This window comes from Cynocephalus volans, chromosome 2 (genome assembly GCF_027409185.1).
Source record: "Cynocephalus volans isolate mCynVol1 chromosome 2, mCynVol1.pri, whole genome shotgun sequence".
Lineage (NCBI taxonomy): Eukaryota > Metazoa > Chordata > Mammalia > Dermoptera > Cynocephalidae > Cynocephalus > Cynocephalus volans.
Genome location: NC_084461.1, coordinates 95,175,647 through 95,194,570, shown reverse-complemented (window position 1 = coordinate 95,194,570; position 18,924 = coordinate 95,175,647). Strand labels below are relative to the sequence as shown.

Here is an 18,924-nt window from a genome sequence, read left to right as displayed (position 1 = left end):
TTTTCAGATTAATGAACTTCTGTAGAAACTAAGGTTCTGGATGGGTGTTCCACATGAATATTAAAGTCATCCACAATGGCTAATGTAGAAAAAGATTCCACCAATAAGAAGGAGTAGAATGCAGTAAAACCAAATTCCACAATACTTGAAAACACAAAGACTTTCACATGAAGGTGAAAGAATAATAAAGGCAGCATTAAGGACCACTTCTCAATGTTGATTTATATGATAGAGGAGAATATGCAATCTTCTTTTGAAGAAGAAATATCCTTACCAAAAAGAGATTTCAGAAACCACAGTTAAAAAATTTGAGAAAATGGAGAGCTATATGAGAATAGGTGAGGGAAGTAAAAGCTCAGTAAAAAAATCGATCTAATAAATATATAATACACTATCAATATGAAATACTACTTGAAGGAGAAAGCAGATGGCCAGCCAACAGCAGCATGGGGGGGTTATAGCTCACCAGAAGAAAACAAGGCCCAGATTAGTCCCATTTCCAGGGGAATCCAAGTTGCTGATAAAAGGGACAACTCCTGTCTAAAATTAGCTCTTGTGGGCCGAGTCCGTGGCGCACTCGGGAGAGTGCGGCGAGCGCGGTGACACTCCCGCCGCAGGTTCGGATCCTATATAGGAATGGCCGGTGCACTCACTGGCTGAGTGCTGGTCACGAAAAAGACAAATAAATAAATAAATAAATAAAAAATAATAAAATTAACTTTAAAAAAATAATAATAAAATTAACTTTAAAAAATAAATAAATAAATAAATAAATAAAATTAGCTCTTGTGAATCAGTATGTATCTTACAGTGATAAGAATTCACTGCAAACATTGTAAAATACTATCAGAAAACAAAAACAAAGCAGTCAGAACATCTCTATGACAATGATAAATATTTTAAAATATATTTATAGATTTAACATAACTCAAAAAGTCTCATCATATTTAGCTCAGCCTTAGCTAATAACCAAAGATAGAACATCATGGTTATGGGCAAAAGCTACAGACACACAGTTCAATAAGTATTTCCTTGTGGAATTGTTTTAAAATTTCAAGAGTCTGTGTGCATCCATATATTTAATGTCTTCCTAAGGACAGTGGCTAACAGCCATCAACACAAAAACTGAAAAAGTTTGGGTCATGCAAGTCACTAGCTAGATATGTGAGTCACTATCTCAGGCTTCAGAGACATTATTATACATAAAATGATAGACTGGACAAGATGATCCCAATGGATTACATATCCTCAAAAATTTTTATGAATCTGTAAGTTGTGACAACACAAAACTTACGCACACAAGTAATGATACTTATACTTATGAATAGTACTTACCCAGTGAGCATAGGACATTAATATTTAGAAGGCCATAACCCAAATATTGAATTTGGTAACACTAAAATGGAAATTGGATATCTATTTCAAATCTCTTCAAATATCAGGAAAAAACATATGCTGCATAATCATTGAACTTTCTTTTTTGGTATTTATCATTCTAATTTGAAGGCCAGAATTTATTTTGTCTAATAGTGAATCTGGAAGAAGATAGCCTAAGATACAGTGGCATTAAATAAAGAACTTGAGAATGCAGATGATTAAGTTTACACTGCAAAATGACATGTAAGTATAATACTACCATGACAGATTTAAGATAGGACTCTATCCTATTAGTCACAAAAATTATTTTTATACGTTAAAAGATTAAGAAGTTAGTGTATTTCAGGTTATTAAATTAAACTATAAGAAGTGATTATAAAATTAACATTGGAGAGAGGCGCCAGGCTGGAGAGGGCCGAGTCCCACAGAGACCATGCGTCCCACAGCGCCAGCGCATGACAGAGAAGGTAAGCCTCACCACCGCCGGACCCCATCCTCAGCCCAGCCGAGTACGCAACAACCAGAGAGGCGCCCCCCCAGGGGAGGCCCGAGTCCCATGGAGACCACACACTCCATGGCACTGGCGCGCAACCTAGTAGGAAGGCCTCGCCACAGCTAGACCCCATCCCCAGCCTGGACGAGTTCGCGCCAACCATAGAGGCGCCTCCCTGGAGAGGCCCAAGACCCAAGGTGACCACACACCCGAAGCGCAATCAGGCAGAAAACTTCCCAGGTATAGGAAAAAACACAGATCTTCAGATTCAGGAAGCTCGAAGATCCCCAACTGTATTCAACCCAAAAAGGCCTTCTCTAAGTCATGTTATAGTCAAGTCAGCAAAACTCAAAGACAAAGAGAGAATCTTAAAAAATGCAAGAAAGAAGCATCAAATCACCTATAAGGGAGCCCCAATCAGATTAACATCAGACTTTTCATCACAAACCCTAAAAGCCAGAAAGGAATGGGATGATATATTCAAAATACTGAAAGACAGAGATTGCCAGACAGGCATACTCTACCCTGCAAGGCTATCCTTCCGAAATGAAGGGCAAATAGTGTATTTCTCAGACAAACAAAAACAGCGGGAGTTCACTACCACACAAGGAGCCGTACAAGAAACTCTCAATGCAGTACTGAGTTTGGTACCTGAAAAATAACTACCACTGCCATAAAAATACAAGAAAAATCAAAACCCACTAGTATAATAAAACTGGCAACAATGAAGAGAGAAAAAAAAAGTTTATCTACAACCCAAGAAACCAAAAAACACAGAAGACATGCAGTAAATCAGAAGGAAAGGAACAAAAGACACTTAAGACGTCCAAACAAAAATCAATAAAATGCTAGGAGTAAATCAACACTTTTCAATAACAACTCTTAATGTAAAAGGATTAAATTCCCCAATCAAAAGAAAGAGACTGGCTTTCTAGATTGGAGGTTTCAAGATGGCGGTGGATGCAGCGGTTGGGGCGGAGTAGCTGAGGTGGAAAAGGCAGCCACGGGGCCTCAGAGAGCCGGGAAACTTGTGGACCTTCCTCTCGCCATCTCTTAAGGGAGGACCGTTGCTGCTGGCCGGTCGTGGGGGCTGACCACCACTTTGCCCCCAGCAGGAGAGGCTGCCACATTTACAGGCAACAGCTTTGAAGTGTGGAGCAGGAAAAGAACTGTTTCTTAGCTGCAAAAGCGAGTCTCGAAACAGGGAACACGGCGCCAGGGCTGCTGTGGATGCAGACAGGATCCTGGAGGCCGGAGCCACGCTGAAGGCAGCCAGCTGCCCTATTCAGGATTCGAGGTTTCAGGCCGGCATTAAAGAAGATTCCTGGGAGCGCCGAAACCGCGCCACGGGACCGACAGAACAGCCCGAGGCGGCAGCGGCCGAGAACGGGGAAGGCGACAAACCCGAGGTAGTGAGTGAGTGCCCGACCTGGCACAGCCCTGTGAGTGACCCCTGGCCCAGCCCTGCGGGGGGGCTGACGCCCACCCAGCTTCTGCCTGCATCAACGGGTCACTGACCGCCCCAGGGCTGCCTCCATTTTCCCAGGTGCTGGCAGCTCCGGCCCGGCTCGGCTCCTCACAGAACCTTCCCACTTGCTTGCCTCAACGCGGGGCTTCCCAGGGCCTGCGGGCCGGCCTCCCCTCAGTTCTCTGGCGGGGCTGGTGGCGTGGGGCATCCCCGGCCAGTGTCGGGAGGGCAAGGAAGTAAGGGCGGGGCAGACTGTCACTCCACCACACCCTGGATTCTGGGCCCCGGTAAACTTCCTGCTACTGGGAGGCACATACCATCTCTGTGGCCACCAGTTCGGAAAAACGCCTAACCAATTTCTAATTGGGAATAGTGTGGTAAGAGAGTTCCCAAGTCCGCTTGAACTTGCTGGAGAGCTGGCTGGAGGCGGGCGCTAGACTCGTTCCATGCCGGGGGGATACAAAGGTAAACAAGTCCCGAGAAAGATCTACACAGTGCTACAAAGGCACCCAGAGCGACCGGTAGTCTGTGCCTACCAGAAACCTAGCAGACTTCCTGGGCGAGGCGGTGCTGAGCAGGGTCTTGAAGGCCCACCTGATAGATGAGGGTTGGAGAAGACACGCCCCAGGACAGCACAGTGCGCACAGAGTGGGGAGATGTGCGGCCAGGGAGGCGCAGACTCGACATAAACCACACACCCTGTGGGGTCGCCACTGCACGATCCAACAGCCTGGGCCAGAGCACACGGAACAGGGAGAAGTCCTGCACAGGAAGTGAAAGCTCAACAGAGATCACAAACCCTGTGGTACGTGATCCACCAGCCCAGCATAGTCCAACCTGACCAGAAAGGTGGCTCCCCGGAGAGGCCCAAGACCCAAGGCAACCATACACACAAGGCACTAGAGGCCAACTGAGCAGCCACGGAGGTAGCCATACGAAATTGGCAACCACAGCAACATCTTAGTTAGTCATTAGTCTCAAAACGGTAGACTGTGAAACCCCCTGCCACAATGAATAAACACCAAAAAAAAGATACCAGAAATACAAAAAATCAAGAAAGTACACCACCAAAAGTTAATAAATCTCAAACTCTAGATCCTATAGAACAAGAAGCCCTTGAAATGACTGACAAGGAATTTCGAGTGATAATTCTAGGGAAAATGAATGGGATACAAAAAAACTCAGCTAGACATCATGATGAAATGAGGAAAAGTATACAGGATCTGAAAGAGGAAATGTACAAGGAAATCAATGTCCTGAAAAAAAATGTAGCAGAACTTGCTGAACTGAAGAAGTTATTCAGCGAAATAAAAAACACAACGGAGAGTTTAACCAGCAGGCTTGTCAAAGATGAAGAGAGAACCTCTGAACGTGAAGATGGGCTCTTTGAAATAACACAAGCAGACAAAAAGAAAGAAAAAAGAATCAAGGACATTGAAGAAAATCTGAGAGAAATATCACAAAACCTTAAGCGCTCAAATATCCGAGTCATTGGTATTCCAGAAGGGGAGGAAAATGGAGATTCCATTGAAAACATATTCAACAAAATAGTGGCAGAAAACTTCCCAGGTATAGGAAAAATCACAGATCTTCAGATCCAGGAAGCTCAACGATCTCCAAACGTATTCAACCCAAAAAGGCCTTCTCCAAGACATGTCATAGTCAAATTGGCAAAACTCAGAGACAAAGAGAGAATCTTAACAGCTGCAAGAGAGAATCGTCAAATCACCTATGAGGGAGCCCCAATGAAGCTAACATCAGACTTTTCATGACAAACCCTAAAAGCCAGAAAGGAATGGGATGATATATTCAAAACACTATAACACAGGGATTGCCAGCCAAGAATACTCTACCCTGCAAGGCTATCCTTCCGAAATGAAGGGCAAATAGTATATTTCGCAGACAAACAAAAACTGCGGGAGTTCACTACCACACGACCACCCTTACAAGAAATCCTCAAGGGAATACTGGGTTTGGTTCCTGAAAAATAACGACCACTGCCATAAAAACCCAAGAAAAATCAAAACCCACTAGTATAATAAAAATGGCATTCATGAAGAGAAAACATGCGAACAAAAACGCTATCGACAACCTAAGGAACCAACAAACACAGAAACCAAACAGTAAATCAGAAAGCAAGGAACAAAAGACACCTAAGACAACCAAACAACCAATAAAATGCTACGAATAAATCAACACCTTTCAATAACAACTCTTAATGTAAAAGGCTTAAATTCCCCAATCAAAAGACACAAACTGGCTGACAGGATCAAAAAGGAGGACCCAACTATATGCTGTCTACAAGAGACCCACCTCGCCCATAAAGATTCACACAAACTAAGAGTGAAAGGATGGAAAAAGATTTACCATGCAAACAAAAAAGAAAAACGAGCTGGAGTAGCTATTCTTATATCTGACAAAATAGACTTTAAACTAAAAACCATAAAAAGAGACAATGAGGGACACTACTTAATGATAAAAGGACTGATCCATCAAGAAGACATAACAATCATAAATATGTACGCACCCAATGTTGGAGCAGCCAGATTTATAAAACAAACGCTATTAGACCTAAAGAAGGAAATAGACACTAATACCATAATAGCAGGGGACCTGAACACCCCACTGTCAATATTAGACAGATCATCTAGGCAAAGAATCAGTAGAGAAACACAAGATCTAAACAAGACTCTAGACCAATTGGAATTGGCAGATATCTACAGAACATTCCACCCAACAACCTCAGAATATTCATTCTTCTCAGCAGCACATGGATCATTCTCCAGGATAGATCACATATTAGGTCACAAATCAAGTCTCAATAAATTCAAAAAAATTGGAATTATCCCATGTATCTTCTCAGACCACAATGGATTAAAACTAGAAATTAATAACAAACGAACCTCTGGAAACTATACAAACACATGGAAATTAAACAGCATTCTACTTAATGACATATGGGTCCAAGAAGAAATCAAGCAGGAAATCAAAAAATTTATTGAAACTAATGAAAACAATGATACATCATACCAAAACCTGTGGGATACTGCAAAAGCAGTATTGAGGGGAAAATTTATTGCATTAAACGCTCACTTCAGAAGAATACAAAGATGGCAAGTGAACAACCTAACACTTCACCTTGAAGAACTAGAAAAACAAGAACAATCCAAACCTAAAGTTAGCAGACGGAAAGAAATCATTAAGATCAGAGCAGAACTGAATGAAATTGAAAACCAAAAAACAATTCAAAAGATCAACGAATCAAAAAGTTGGTTTTTTGAAAAGATAAATAAAATTGACAAACCATTAGCATGGCTAACAAAAAAAAGAAGAGAGAAGACTCAAATAACAAAAATTAGAAATGAAAAAGGCGATATTACAACTGATTCATCTGAAATACAAGGAATCATTCGAGACTACTACAAACAACTATACGCCAACAAATTTGAAAATCTGGAGGAAATGGATAAATTTCTGGACACACACAAGCTCCCAAAACTGAACCGTGAAGACGTAGAAAACTTGAACAGACCAATAACAATAAAGGAGATTGAAGCTGTTATCAGAAGGCTCCCAACAAAGAAAAGCCCAGGACCAGATGGATTCACAGCAGAATTTTACCAAACATTCAAAGAGGAATTGACACCGATTCTTTACAAACTATTCCAAAAGATTGAAACGGACGCAAATCTCCCAAACTCATTCTATGAAGCAAACATCATCCGGATACCAAAACCAGGTAAAGATATAACCAAAAAAGAAAACTACAGGCCAATATCTCTGATGAATATAGATGCAAAAATCCTCACTAAATTACTAGCAAACAGAATACAGCAACACATACGAAAAATTATTCCTCACGATCAAGTGGGATTCATCCCAGGGATGCAAGGTTGGTTCAACATACGCAAATCAATAAATGTGATACACCATATTAATAAACTCAAACACAAGGACCATATGATCATCTCTATAGATGCTGAAAAAGCATTTGATAAAGTTCAGCACTCATTCATGACAAAGACCCTCTATAAGTTAGGTATAGAGGGAAAGTATCTCAACATAATTAAAGCCATATATGCCAAACCCACAGCCAATATCATCCTGAATGGGGAAAAGCTGAAAGCTTTTCCTTTAAGAACAGGAACTAGACAAGGATGCCCACTCTCACCACTCCTATTCAACATAGTGTTGGAAGTACTAGCCAGAGCAATCAGAGAAGAGAAGGAAATAAAGGGCATCCAGATTGGAAAAGATGAAGTCAAACTGTCCCTGTTTGCAGATGACATGATCCTATATATCGAATAGCCTAAAACCTCTACAAAAAAACTGCTGGAATTGATAAATGATTTCAGCACAGTAGCAGGATACAAAATCAACACACAAAAATCAGTAGCATATCTTTGCTCCAATAGTAAACATGCAGAACGAGAAATCAAGAAAGCCTGCCCATTTACAATAGCCACCAAAAAAATGAAATACTTAGGAATTGAGTTAACCAAGCAGGTGAAAAATCTCTATAATGAGAACTACAAACCACTGCTGAGAGAAATTAGAGAGGATACAAGAAGATGGAAAGATATCCCATGCTCTTGGATTGGAAGAATCAACATAGTGAAAATGTCCATACTACCCAAAGTGATATACAAATTCAATGCAATCCCCATCAAAATTCCAAAGACATTTTTCTCAGAAATGGAAAGAACTATCCAGACATTTATATGGAACAATAAAAGACCACGCATAGCCAAAGCAATGCTGAGCAAAAAAAATAAAGCTGGAGGCATAATACTACCTGACTTTAAGCTATACTACAAAGCTATAATAACCAAAACAGTATGGTACTGGCATAAAAACAGACACACTGACCAATGGAATAGAATAGAGAATCCAGAAATCAACCCACACACTTACTGTCAGCTGATCTTTGACAAAGGCATCAAGCCTATTCAGTGGCGAAGGGATTGCCTCTTCAGCAAATGGTGCTGGGACAACTGGATATCCATATGCAGGAGAATGAAACTAGATCCATACCTCTCGCCGTATACTAAAATCAACTCAAAATGGGTTAAGGATTTAAATATACACCCTGAAACAATAAAACTTCTTAAAGAAAACATAGGAGAAACACTTCAGGAAATAGGACTAGGCACAGACTTCATGAATACGACCCCAAAAGCACGGGCAACCAAAGGAAAAATAAACAAATGGGATTATATCAAACTAAAAAGCTTCTGCACAGCAAAAGAAACAATTAAAAGAGTTAAAAGACAACCAACAGAGTGGGAGAAAATATTTGCAAAATATACATCTGACAAAGGATTAATATCCAGAATATATAAGGAACTCAAACAACTGTACAAGAAGAAAACAAGCAACCCAATTAAAAAATGGGCAAAAGAGCTAAGTAGGCATTTCTCTAAGGAAGATATCCAAATGGCCAACAGACATATGAAAAAATGCTCAACATCACTCAGCATCCGGGAAATGCAAATCAAAACCACATTGAGATACCATCTAACCCCAGTTAGGATGGCTAAAATCCAAAAGACTATGAACGATAAATGCTGGCGAGGCTGCGGAGAAAAAGGAACTCTCATACATTGTTGGTGGGACTGCAAAATGGTGCAGCCTGTATGGAAAATGGTATGGAGGTTCCTCAAACAATTGCAGATAGATCTACCATACGACTCAGCTATCCCACTGTTGGGAATATACCCAGAAAAATGGAAATCATCAAGTCGAAGGTATACCTGTTCCCCAATGTTCATCGCAGCCCTCTTTACAATAGCCAAGAGTTGGAACCAGCCCAAATGCCCATCATTGGATGAGTGGATAAGGAAAATGTGGTACGTCTACACAATGGAATACTACTCAGCTATAAAAACGAATGAAATACTGCCATTTGCAAGAACATGGATGGACCTTGAGAGAATTATATTAAGTGAAACAAGTCAGGCACAGAAAGAGAAATACCACATGTTCTCACTTATTGGTGGGAGCTAAAAATTAATATATAAATTCAAACACACACACACACACACAGACACACACACACACACGCACACAAACCGGGGGGGGGGGGGGAAGAAGATATAACAACCACAATTATTTGAAGTTGATATGACAAGCAAACAGAAAGGACATTGTTGGGGGGGAGGGGGGGAGGGAGAAGGGAGGGAGGTTTTGGTGATGGGGAGCAATAATCAGCCACAATGTATATCGACAAAATAAAATTTAAAAAAAATAAAATAAAATAAAAATAAAGATTCACACAGACTAAGAGTGAAAGGATGGAAAAAGATTTACCATGCAAACAGAAAAGAAAAACGAGCTGGAGTAGTAATTCTTATATCTGACAAAATAGACTTTAAACTAAAAACCATAAAAAGAGACAATGAGGGACACTACTTAATGATAAAAGGACTGATCCATCAAGAAGACATAAAAATCATAAATATGTACACACCCAATGTTGGAGCAGCCAGATTTATAAAACAAACGCTATTAGACCTAAAGAAGGAAATAGACACTAATACCATAAAAGCAGGGGACCTGAACACCCCACTGTCAATATGAGACAGATCATCTAGGCAAAGAATCAGTAGAGAAACACAAGATCTAAACAAGACTCTAGACCAATTGGAATTGGCAGATATCTACAGAACATTCCACCCAACAACCTCAGAATATTCATTCTTCTCAGCAGCACATGGATCATTCTCCAGGATAGATCACATATTAGGTCACAAATCAAGTCTCAATAAATTCAAAAAAATTGGAATTATCCCATGCATTTTCTCAGACCACAATGGATTAAAACTAGAAATTAATAACAAACAAAACTCTGGAAACTATACAAACACATGGAAATTAAACAGCATTCTACTTAATGACATATGGGTCCAAGAAGAAATCAAGCAGGAAATCAAAAAATTTATTGAAACTAATGAAAACAATGATACATCATACCAAAACCTGTGGGATACTGCAAAAGCAGTATTAAGGGGGAAATTTATTGCATTAAATGCTCACTTCAGAAGAATGGAAAGATGGCAAGTGAACAACCTAACACTTAACCTTAAAGAACTAGAAAAACAAGAACAATCCAAACCTAAAGTTACCAGATGGAAAGAAATCATTAAGATCAGAGCAGAACTGAATGAAATTGAAAACCAAAAAACAATTCAAAAGGTCAATGAATCAAAAAGTTGGTTTTTTGAAAAGATAAATAAAATTGACAAACCATTAGCATGGCTAACAAAAAAAAAAAGAGAGAAGACTCAAATAACAAAAATCAGAAATGAAAAAGGCGATATTACAATTGATTCATCTGAAATAAAAGGAATCATTCGAGACTACTATAAACAGCTATACGCCAACAAATTTGAAAATCTGGAGGAAATGGATAAATTTCTGGACACACACAAGCTCCCAAAACTGAACCGTGAAGACGTAGAAAACTTGAACAGACCAATAACAATAAAGGAGATTGAAGCTGTTATCAGAAGGCTCCCAACAAAGAAAAGCCCAGGACCAGATGGATTCACAGCAGAATTTTACCAAACATTCAAAGAGGAATTGACACCGATTCTTTACAAACTATTCCAAAAGATTGAAACGGACGCAAATCTCCCAAACTCATTCTATGAAGCAAACATCATCCGGATACCAAAACCAGGTAAAGATATAACCAAAAAAGAAAACTACAGGCCAATATCTCTGATGAATATAGATGCAAAAATCCTCACTAAATTACTAGCAAACAGAATACAGCAACACATACGAAAAATTATTCCTCACGATCAAGTGGGATTCATCCCAGGGATGCAAGGTTGGTTCAACATACGCAAATCAATAAATGTGATACACCATATTAATAAACTCAAACACAAGGACCATATGATCATCTCTATAGATGCTGAAAAAGCATTTGATAAAGTTCAGCACTCATTCATGACAAAGACCCTCTATAAGTTAGGTATAGAGGGAAAGTATCTCAACATAATTAAAGCCATATATGCCAAACCCACAGCCAATATCATCCTGAATGGGGAAAAGCTGAAAGCTTTTCCTTTAAGAACAGGAACTAGACAAGGATGCCCACTCTCACCACTCCTATTCAACATAGTGTTGGAAGTACTAGCCAGAGCAATCAGAGAAGAGAAGGAAATAAAGGGCATCCAGATTGGAATAGATGAAGTCAAACTGTCCCTGTTTGCAGATGACATGATCCTATATATCGAATAGCCTAAAACCTCTACAAAAAAACTGCTGGAATTGATAAATGATTTCAGCACAGTAGCAGGATACAAAATCAACACACAAAAATCAGTAGCATATCTTTGCTCCAATAGTAAACATGCAGAACGAGAAATCAAGAAAGACTGCCCATTTACAATAGCCACCAAAAAAATGAAATACTTAGGAATTGAGTTAACCAAGCAGGTGAAAAATCTCTATAATGAGAACTACAAACCACTGCTGAGAGAAATTAGAGAGGATACAAGAAGATGGAAAGATATCCCATGCTCTTAGATTGGAAGAATCAACATAGTGAAAATGTCCATACTACCCAAAGTGATATACAAATTCAATGCAATCCCCATCAAAATTCCAAAGACATTTTTCTCAGAAATGGAAAGAACTATCCAGACATTTATATGGAACAATAAAAGACCACGCATAGCCAAAGCAATGCTGAGCAAAAAAAATAAAGCTGGAGGCATAACACTACCTGACTTTAAGCTATACTACAAAGCTATAATAACCAAAACAGTATGGTACTGGCATAAAAACAGACACACTGAACAATGGAATAGAATAGAGAATCCAGAAATCAACCCACACACTTACTGCCATCTCATCTTTGACAAAGGCACCAAGCCTATTCACTGGGGAAGGGACTGCCTCTTCAGCAAATGGTGCTGGGTTAACTGGATATCCATATGCAGGAGAATGAAACTAGATCCATACCTCTCACCGTATACTAAAATCAACTCAAAATGGATTAAGGATTTAAATATACACCCTGAAACAATAAAACTTCTTAAAGAAAACATAGGAGAAACACTTCAGGAAATAGGACTGGGCACAGACTTCATGAATACGACCCCAAAAGCACGGGCAACCAAAGGAAAATAAACAAATGGGATTATATCAAACTAAAAAGCTTCTGCACAGCATAAGAAACAATTAACAGAGTTAATAGACAACCAACAGAGTGGGTGAAAATATTTGCAAAATATACATCTGACAAAGGATTAATATCCAGAATATATAAGGAACTCAAACAACTGTACAAGAAGAAAACAAGCAACCCAATTAAAAAATGGGCAAAAGAGCTAAGTAGGCATTTCTCTAAGGAAGATATACAAATGGCCAACAGACATATGAAAAAATGCTCAACATCACTCAGCATCCGGGAAATGCAAGTCAAAACCACACTGAGATACCATCTAACCCCAGTTAGGATGGCTAAAATCCAAAAGACCCTGAACGATAAACGCTGGCGAGGTTGCGGAGAAAAAGGAACTCTCATACATTGTTGGTGGGACTGCAAAATGGTGCAGCCTCTATGGAAAATTGTATGGAGGTTTCTCAAACAACTGCAGATAGATCTACCATACGACCCAGCTATCCCACTGTTGGGAATATACCCAGAGGAATGGAAATCATCAAGTCGAAGGTATACCTGTTCCCCAATGTTCATCGCAGCACTCTTTACAATAGCCAAGAGTTGGAACCAGCCCAAATGTCCATCATCAGATGAGTGTATACGGAAAATGTGGTACATCTACACAATGGAAAACTACTCAGCTATAAAAACGAATGAGACTACTGCTATTTGCAACCACATGGATGGACCTTGAGAGAATTATATTAAGTGAAACAAGTCGGGCACAGAAAGAGAAATATCACATGTTCTCACTTATTGGTGGGAGCTAAAAATTAATATATAAATTCACACACACACACACCAAAAAAAAAAAAAAACCGGGGGTGGGAAGAAGATATAACAACCTCAATTTCTTGAAGTTGTAACGACAAGCAAACCGAAAGGACATTGTTGGGGGGGGATGGGGGGAGGGAGGAGGGAGGGTGGTTTTGGTGATGGGGAGCAATAATCAGCCACGATGTATATTGACAAAAGAAAATTAAAAAAAAAAAAAAAAAAAGACAAAGACTGGCTGACTGGATTAAAAAGAAGGACCCAAGTATATGCTGCCTTCAAGAGACCAACCTCACCTATGAAGATTCACACAGAATGAGATTGAAAGAATGGAAAAAGATTTACCATGGAAACAGAAATGAAAAATGAGCTTGAGTAGCTATTCTTATATCTGACAAAATAGACTTTAAACTAAAAATCATAAAAAGAGAATGAGGGCCACTACATAATGATAAAAGGAGTGACCCATCAAGAAGACAAAACAATCATAAATATATATGCACCCAATGTCAGTGCAGCCAGATTTCTAAAGCAAACTCTATTAGACCTAAAGAAGGAGATAGACACTAATACCATAATAGCAGGGGACCTGAATACACCACTATCAATATTGGACAGATCATCTAGGCAAGGAATCAGCAGTGAAACACAAGATCTAAACAACACTTTAGACCAATTGGACTTGGCAGATATCTACAGAACATTCCATCCAACAACCTCAGAATAATCATTCTTCTCATCAGCACATGGATCATTCTCCAGGATAGATCACTGTTAGGTCACAAATCAACTCTCAACAAATTCAAAAAAAAATTGGAATTATCCCTTTTTTTTTTTCACATCACAATGGATTAAAATTAGAAATAAATAACAAACGACATTCTGGAAACTATACAAACACATGGAAATTAAACAGCATTCTACTTAATGACATATGGGTCTAAGAAAAAATCAAACAGGAAATCAAAAAATTTACTGACACTAAGGAAAACAATGATACATTATACCAAAACCTCTGGGATACTGCAAAAGCAGTAATAAGGAGGAAATTTATCACATTAAATGCTTACTTCAGAAGAATGGAAAGATGGTAAGTGAACAACCTAATACTTCACCTTAAAGAACTTGAAAAACAAGAATAATCCAAACCCAAAGTTAGCAGATGGAACGAAATCATTAAGATCAGAGCACAACTTAATGAAATTGAAACCCAAAAAACAATACAAAAGATCAATGAATCAAAAAGTTGATTTTTTGAAAAGATAAATAAAATTGACTAACCATTAGCATGGCTAACTAAAAAAAGAAGAGAGTACCCAAATAACAAAAATTAGAAATGAAAAAGGTGATATTACAACTGATACCTCTGAAATACAAGGAATCATTCAAGACTACTATAAACAACTATATGCCAACAAATTTGAAAATCTGGAGGAAATGGATAAATTTCTGCACACACACAAGCTCCCAAAACTGAGCCAAGACGATGTAGAAAATATGAACAGATCAAGAACAATAAAAGAGACTGAAGCTGTTATCAGAAGGCTCCCAACAAAGAAAAGCACAGGACCAGATGGATTCACAGCAGAATTTTACCAAACATTCAAAGAGGAATTGACACCGATTCTTTACAAACTATTCCAAAAGATTGAAACAGACGCAAATCTCCCAAACTCATTCTATGAAGCAAACATCACCCTGATACCAAAACCAGGTAAACATATAACTAAAAAAGAAAACTACAGGCCAATATCCCTGATGAATATAGACGCAAAAACCCTCAAGAAAATACTAGGTAACAGAAAACATCAACACATATGCAAAATTATACACCATGATCAAGTGGGATTCATCCCAGGGATGCAAGGTTGGTTCAACATATGCAAATCAATAAATGGGATACACCATATTAATACAATCAAACACAAGGACCATATGATTATCTCTATAGATGCTGAAAAAGCATTTGATAAAAATCAACACTCGTTCATGATAAAGACTCTCTACAAGTTAGGTATAGATGGAAAGTATATCAACATAATTAAAGCCATATATGCCAAACCCACTGCCAATATCATCCTGAATGGGGAAAAGCTGAAAGCTTTTCCTTTAAGAACAGGAACTAGACAAGGATGCCCACTCTCACCACTCCTATTCAACATAGTGTTGGAAGTACTAGCCAGAGCAGTCAGAGAAGAGAAGGAAATAAAAGGCATCCAGATTGGAAAAGATGAAGTCAAACTGTCCCTGTCTGCAGATGACATGATCCTATATATCGAACAGCCTAAAGCCTCTACCAAAAAACTCTTGGAGTTCATAAGAGATTTCAGCAAAGTTGCAGGATACAAAATCAACATGCAAAAATCTGTAGCATTTCTATTCTCTAATAGTGAGCATGCAGAAAGAGAAATCAAAAAAGCCTGCCCATTTACAATAGCTACCAAAAAAAAAAAAAATACTTAAGAATAGAGTTAACCAAGGATGTGAAAAAATCTCTATAATGAGAACTACAAACCATTGTTGAAATTAAAGAGGTCACCAGAAGATGGAAAGATATCCCATGCTCTTGGATTGGAAGCTAAAAATAAATAAATAAATACACAAATAAACTGGGGGGTGGGGATGAAGACTCAACAATTACAATTCCTTGAAGTCAATACAACAAGCAAACAGATATGTGGTTGTTGGGAGGGAGAGGGGAGAGGAAGGAGGGAGGGAGGTTTCAGTAATGGGCCACAATAATCAACCACATTGTATATTGACCAAATAAAATAAAATTTGAAAAAAAAAATTAATACTGAATTATACAATAGTTATAGTAAAAAATAGTTATGTATTATAATAAAAAGCTTTATCAGTTACTGCCACCAATTACTCAAAATACTTATTACTGAATAATTAAATTATTCAATACTTATTATCAAATAATTAAATTATTCATTAATAAAATATTATTATTTTCCTTGGGGAAAGAAATTGAAAAGAGCAAGGTTAAATTTAGCTAACCAGCTAGAAAGGAAACTGAAATTTAGAACAGAAATCTTGCTACCATCACAGATTTTAAACTAAGCAAATTTTCTCTTCAAATTTCCAACAAAACCACACTCTCTTTTACCTTCCTATGTATTAGAATATTTAGAAAGCACGTACTTTTCTCAAATATGAGAAGTGAATAAAAAAAAACTAATGAAAATGCAAAACAAGCCCCTTTCATTTTTTTTAAATGGCCTTGGCTTGGTGTCTGAGTGATAGTATTGTACAAAAGAATTTATTTTCTGCCAGATTTGGAAGTCAAAAAAAATTATTCTTCCCAGTTGAAACAGAAGCATTAAAACTGATGATCTGCTGGATTCCTGGATAATGTCCAGGCCCTGACTGACATAGGCCTGAGACAGCATTCCCCCTTACCTGATATTTGTGGCCTTCTGATGTGGAAGGCTCAGGCCTGAACAGTGGAGCACACGTTTTACAGGATCGGGAGCCAGGACCGGGCTGCAGCTCACCCTCACAACGGGGACATTTCTTTTCCTCCTCCATCTCAATTCTTAGCTAAGAGCTAGTGATAGTAGGCCCACAGAAGTCGATTTGTCCCCAGACCTTCCTGTCTGAGCCACAAGCAAGATAGAAAAGCCGCAGATCTGGATCTCCTATTTCATACTATCTCCCCCTGTTGGCACGGAAGTGTATCGGTCAGTTCTAGAGTAAAGGAACTGATAGAGCCGACAAATGTTATTGGTCTGTCGAGCAAAAAAGACGAAATCCTCATGCATGAAGTGAAGACACACTAACAAATAAGTCTCTTTTCTGATGTTTATTTTCTTCCTATACAATATATACAAGTGTATTCCTATACAATATATACATTTTAGGTAGTTGGATCTTGAGATCTCTGAGAAAATTTTCAAGCACTTCTTGATACAAAACCTTGGCAGACGTCTGTGCTACAAAGCTTTTCTTAATTCAATGCTATTTAAATTTTTATTATTGAGGTATAAATATCCAGTATTTTATAATTTTTCTGATATAAAGGGGAAAAGTCTAAATTATGTGAAAATGATGTCTAAGGTCTCAATAGAAATAAAATCTGAAAATTTTCTTGCAGCAAGAACGTATTCAACTTAATAACACACAGTCCAGTGACAGGGCTGGAGAAGCAATAAAGTGTTTGGATACTCAAAACCATAATGTGGCACTTGGCGGTGGCCATTGCGCAGACCTGGTTCCGCTCGCACGCGCGCTTCGCCCCACTTCGCAACCAACTCTGACAAGCCCGATATGGCTGAGATCGAGAAATTCGATAAGTCTAAACTGAAGACAAAAAACGCAGGAGAAAAATCCACTGCCTTCCAAAGAAACGACCGAACAGGAGAAGCAAGCAGGCGAATCGTAATGAGGTGGGCCCTGCCATTATGCACTGTACATTACATAAGGATTGCCTTATTTTACTTCTTTTAGCTGTTTTATTTTGTAAGATGCAAGGACGATGGACCAAGTTTAAGTAACTGTGCTGCCCCTCTCATCAAAGAACTACTGACAATGAAGGCCGTGCCTGCCTCTCCCATCTGCTTGTCTGGCTGGCAAGGAAGGAAAAGAACTTGCATGTTGGTGAAGAGCTGGGTGGCAAGACGGTAGAGTGGGTGGGAAGCTGGTCCAAGGTGTCCTGCAGGCTACAAAATGCAGTTTAATCAGAGTGCCATTATTTTTTTGTTCAAATAATTTTAATTATTGGAAAGCACAATTTTTTAAATATGCAAATTAAAAGTTGTAAAATGCGAAAAAAGAAATAACCCAAAACACCATAAATGTTTAATCTGAAAATAAGGGTCCTGTTTTGAAAATGTGTTCTATAATAGCTTGTTAATTGCTATGTAAATCCCTGTTTTATTAATTCATTTAAATAAAGAAGGTACTATGTAACTACTAGATGCTAGATATGATATTAAGGCACTATGCTGAACATTCTTTCAAATGGGCCCAAGTTCAAGAAACTTTATGAAAACAAATAAGAAAAATAGAAAAAGAGCAAGAGAGACCCTTCTATATACAAGTTTTACTCAGTAAAACTTTCCTGGGTTACAGTTTTTACATAAATATCTTCTTTAAACTCTTAGCTCCTATTCCAATTAGATGCACTCAAAAAAATTTTTTGTCTTGCCTCTCTGTATAATTTCCTCTATTTTTTTGTGTGTATCCACCTCTTAATTTTGTTGTCCAAAACAATCATTCATTAAGAAAAATCCTCATTTTATATTTAGAGAAAAATGTTATAAAATTTTTCATTTAATAAATAATAATAAACAACATGGGGTGGAGAGTTTCTTATGAGCCACGCACTATTCTCAGCAATTTGGGTGGATTATATCATTTAATCCCTCACAATAATCCTTTGAAATAGGTTTTATTACAAGCCCTAGTTTACAGATGAGAAAATTGAGGTGCAGAAAGGTTATCTAACTTGCCCAAGGTTACATAACCAGTGAGTAGCTGATGCAGGATTCAAATATAAGCAACTCTGCTCCAGAATCTATGCAATTAACTGCTATACTGCTAACTGTTCTTGGGTTAGGTCCCTGCTCCATCTCACCAAAAGGATTTTGTTGCCAAAAAGGAGTCTCCAACAGTGCATTAACAACT

The 18,924-nt window shown here is 38.4% G+C and overlaps 1 protein-coding gene and 1 pseudogene across 3 annotated transcripts in view; one reads left to right on the top strand and one right to left on the bottom strand.

The window, feature by feature from the left end:
* The window catches only part of FER (FER tyrosine kinase), a 468,630-nt gene that overhangs the window by 282,619 nt on the left and 167,087 nt on the right, over positions 1-18,924 (bottom strand). The gene's annotated exons all lie outside the window — the stretch shown is intronic.
* LOC134369460 (thymosin beta-4-like) lies at positions 17,475-17,680 on the top strand (annotated as a pseudogene).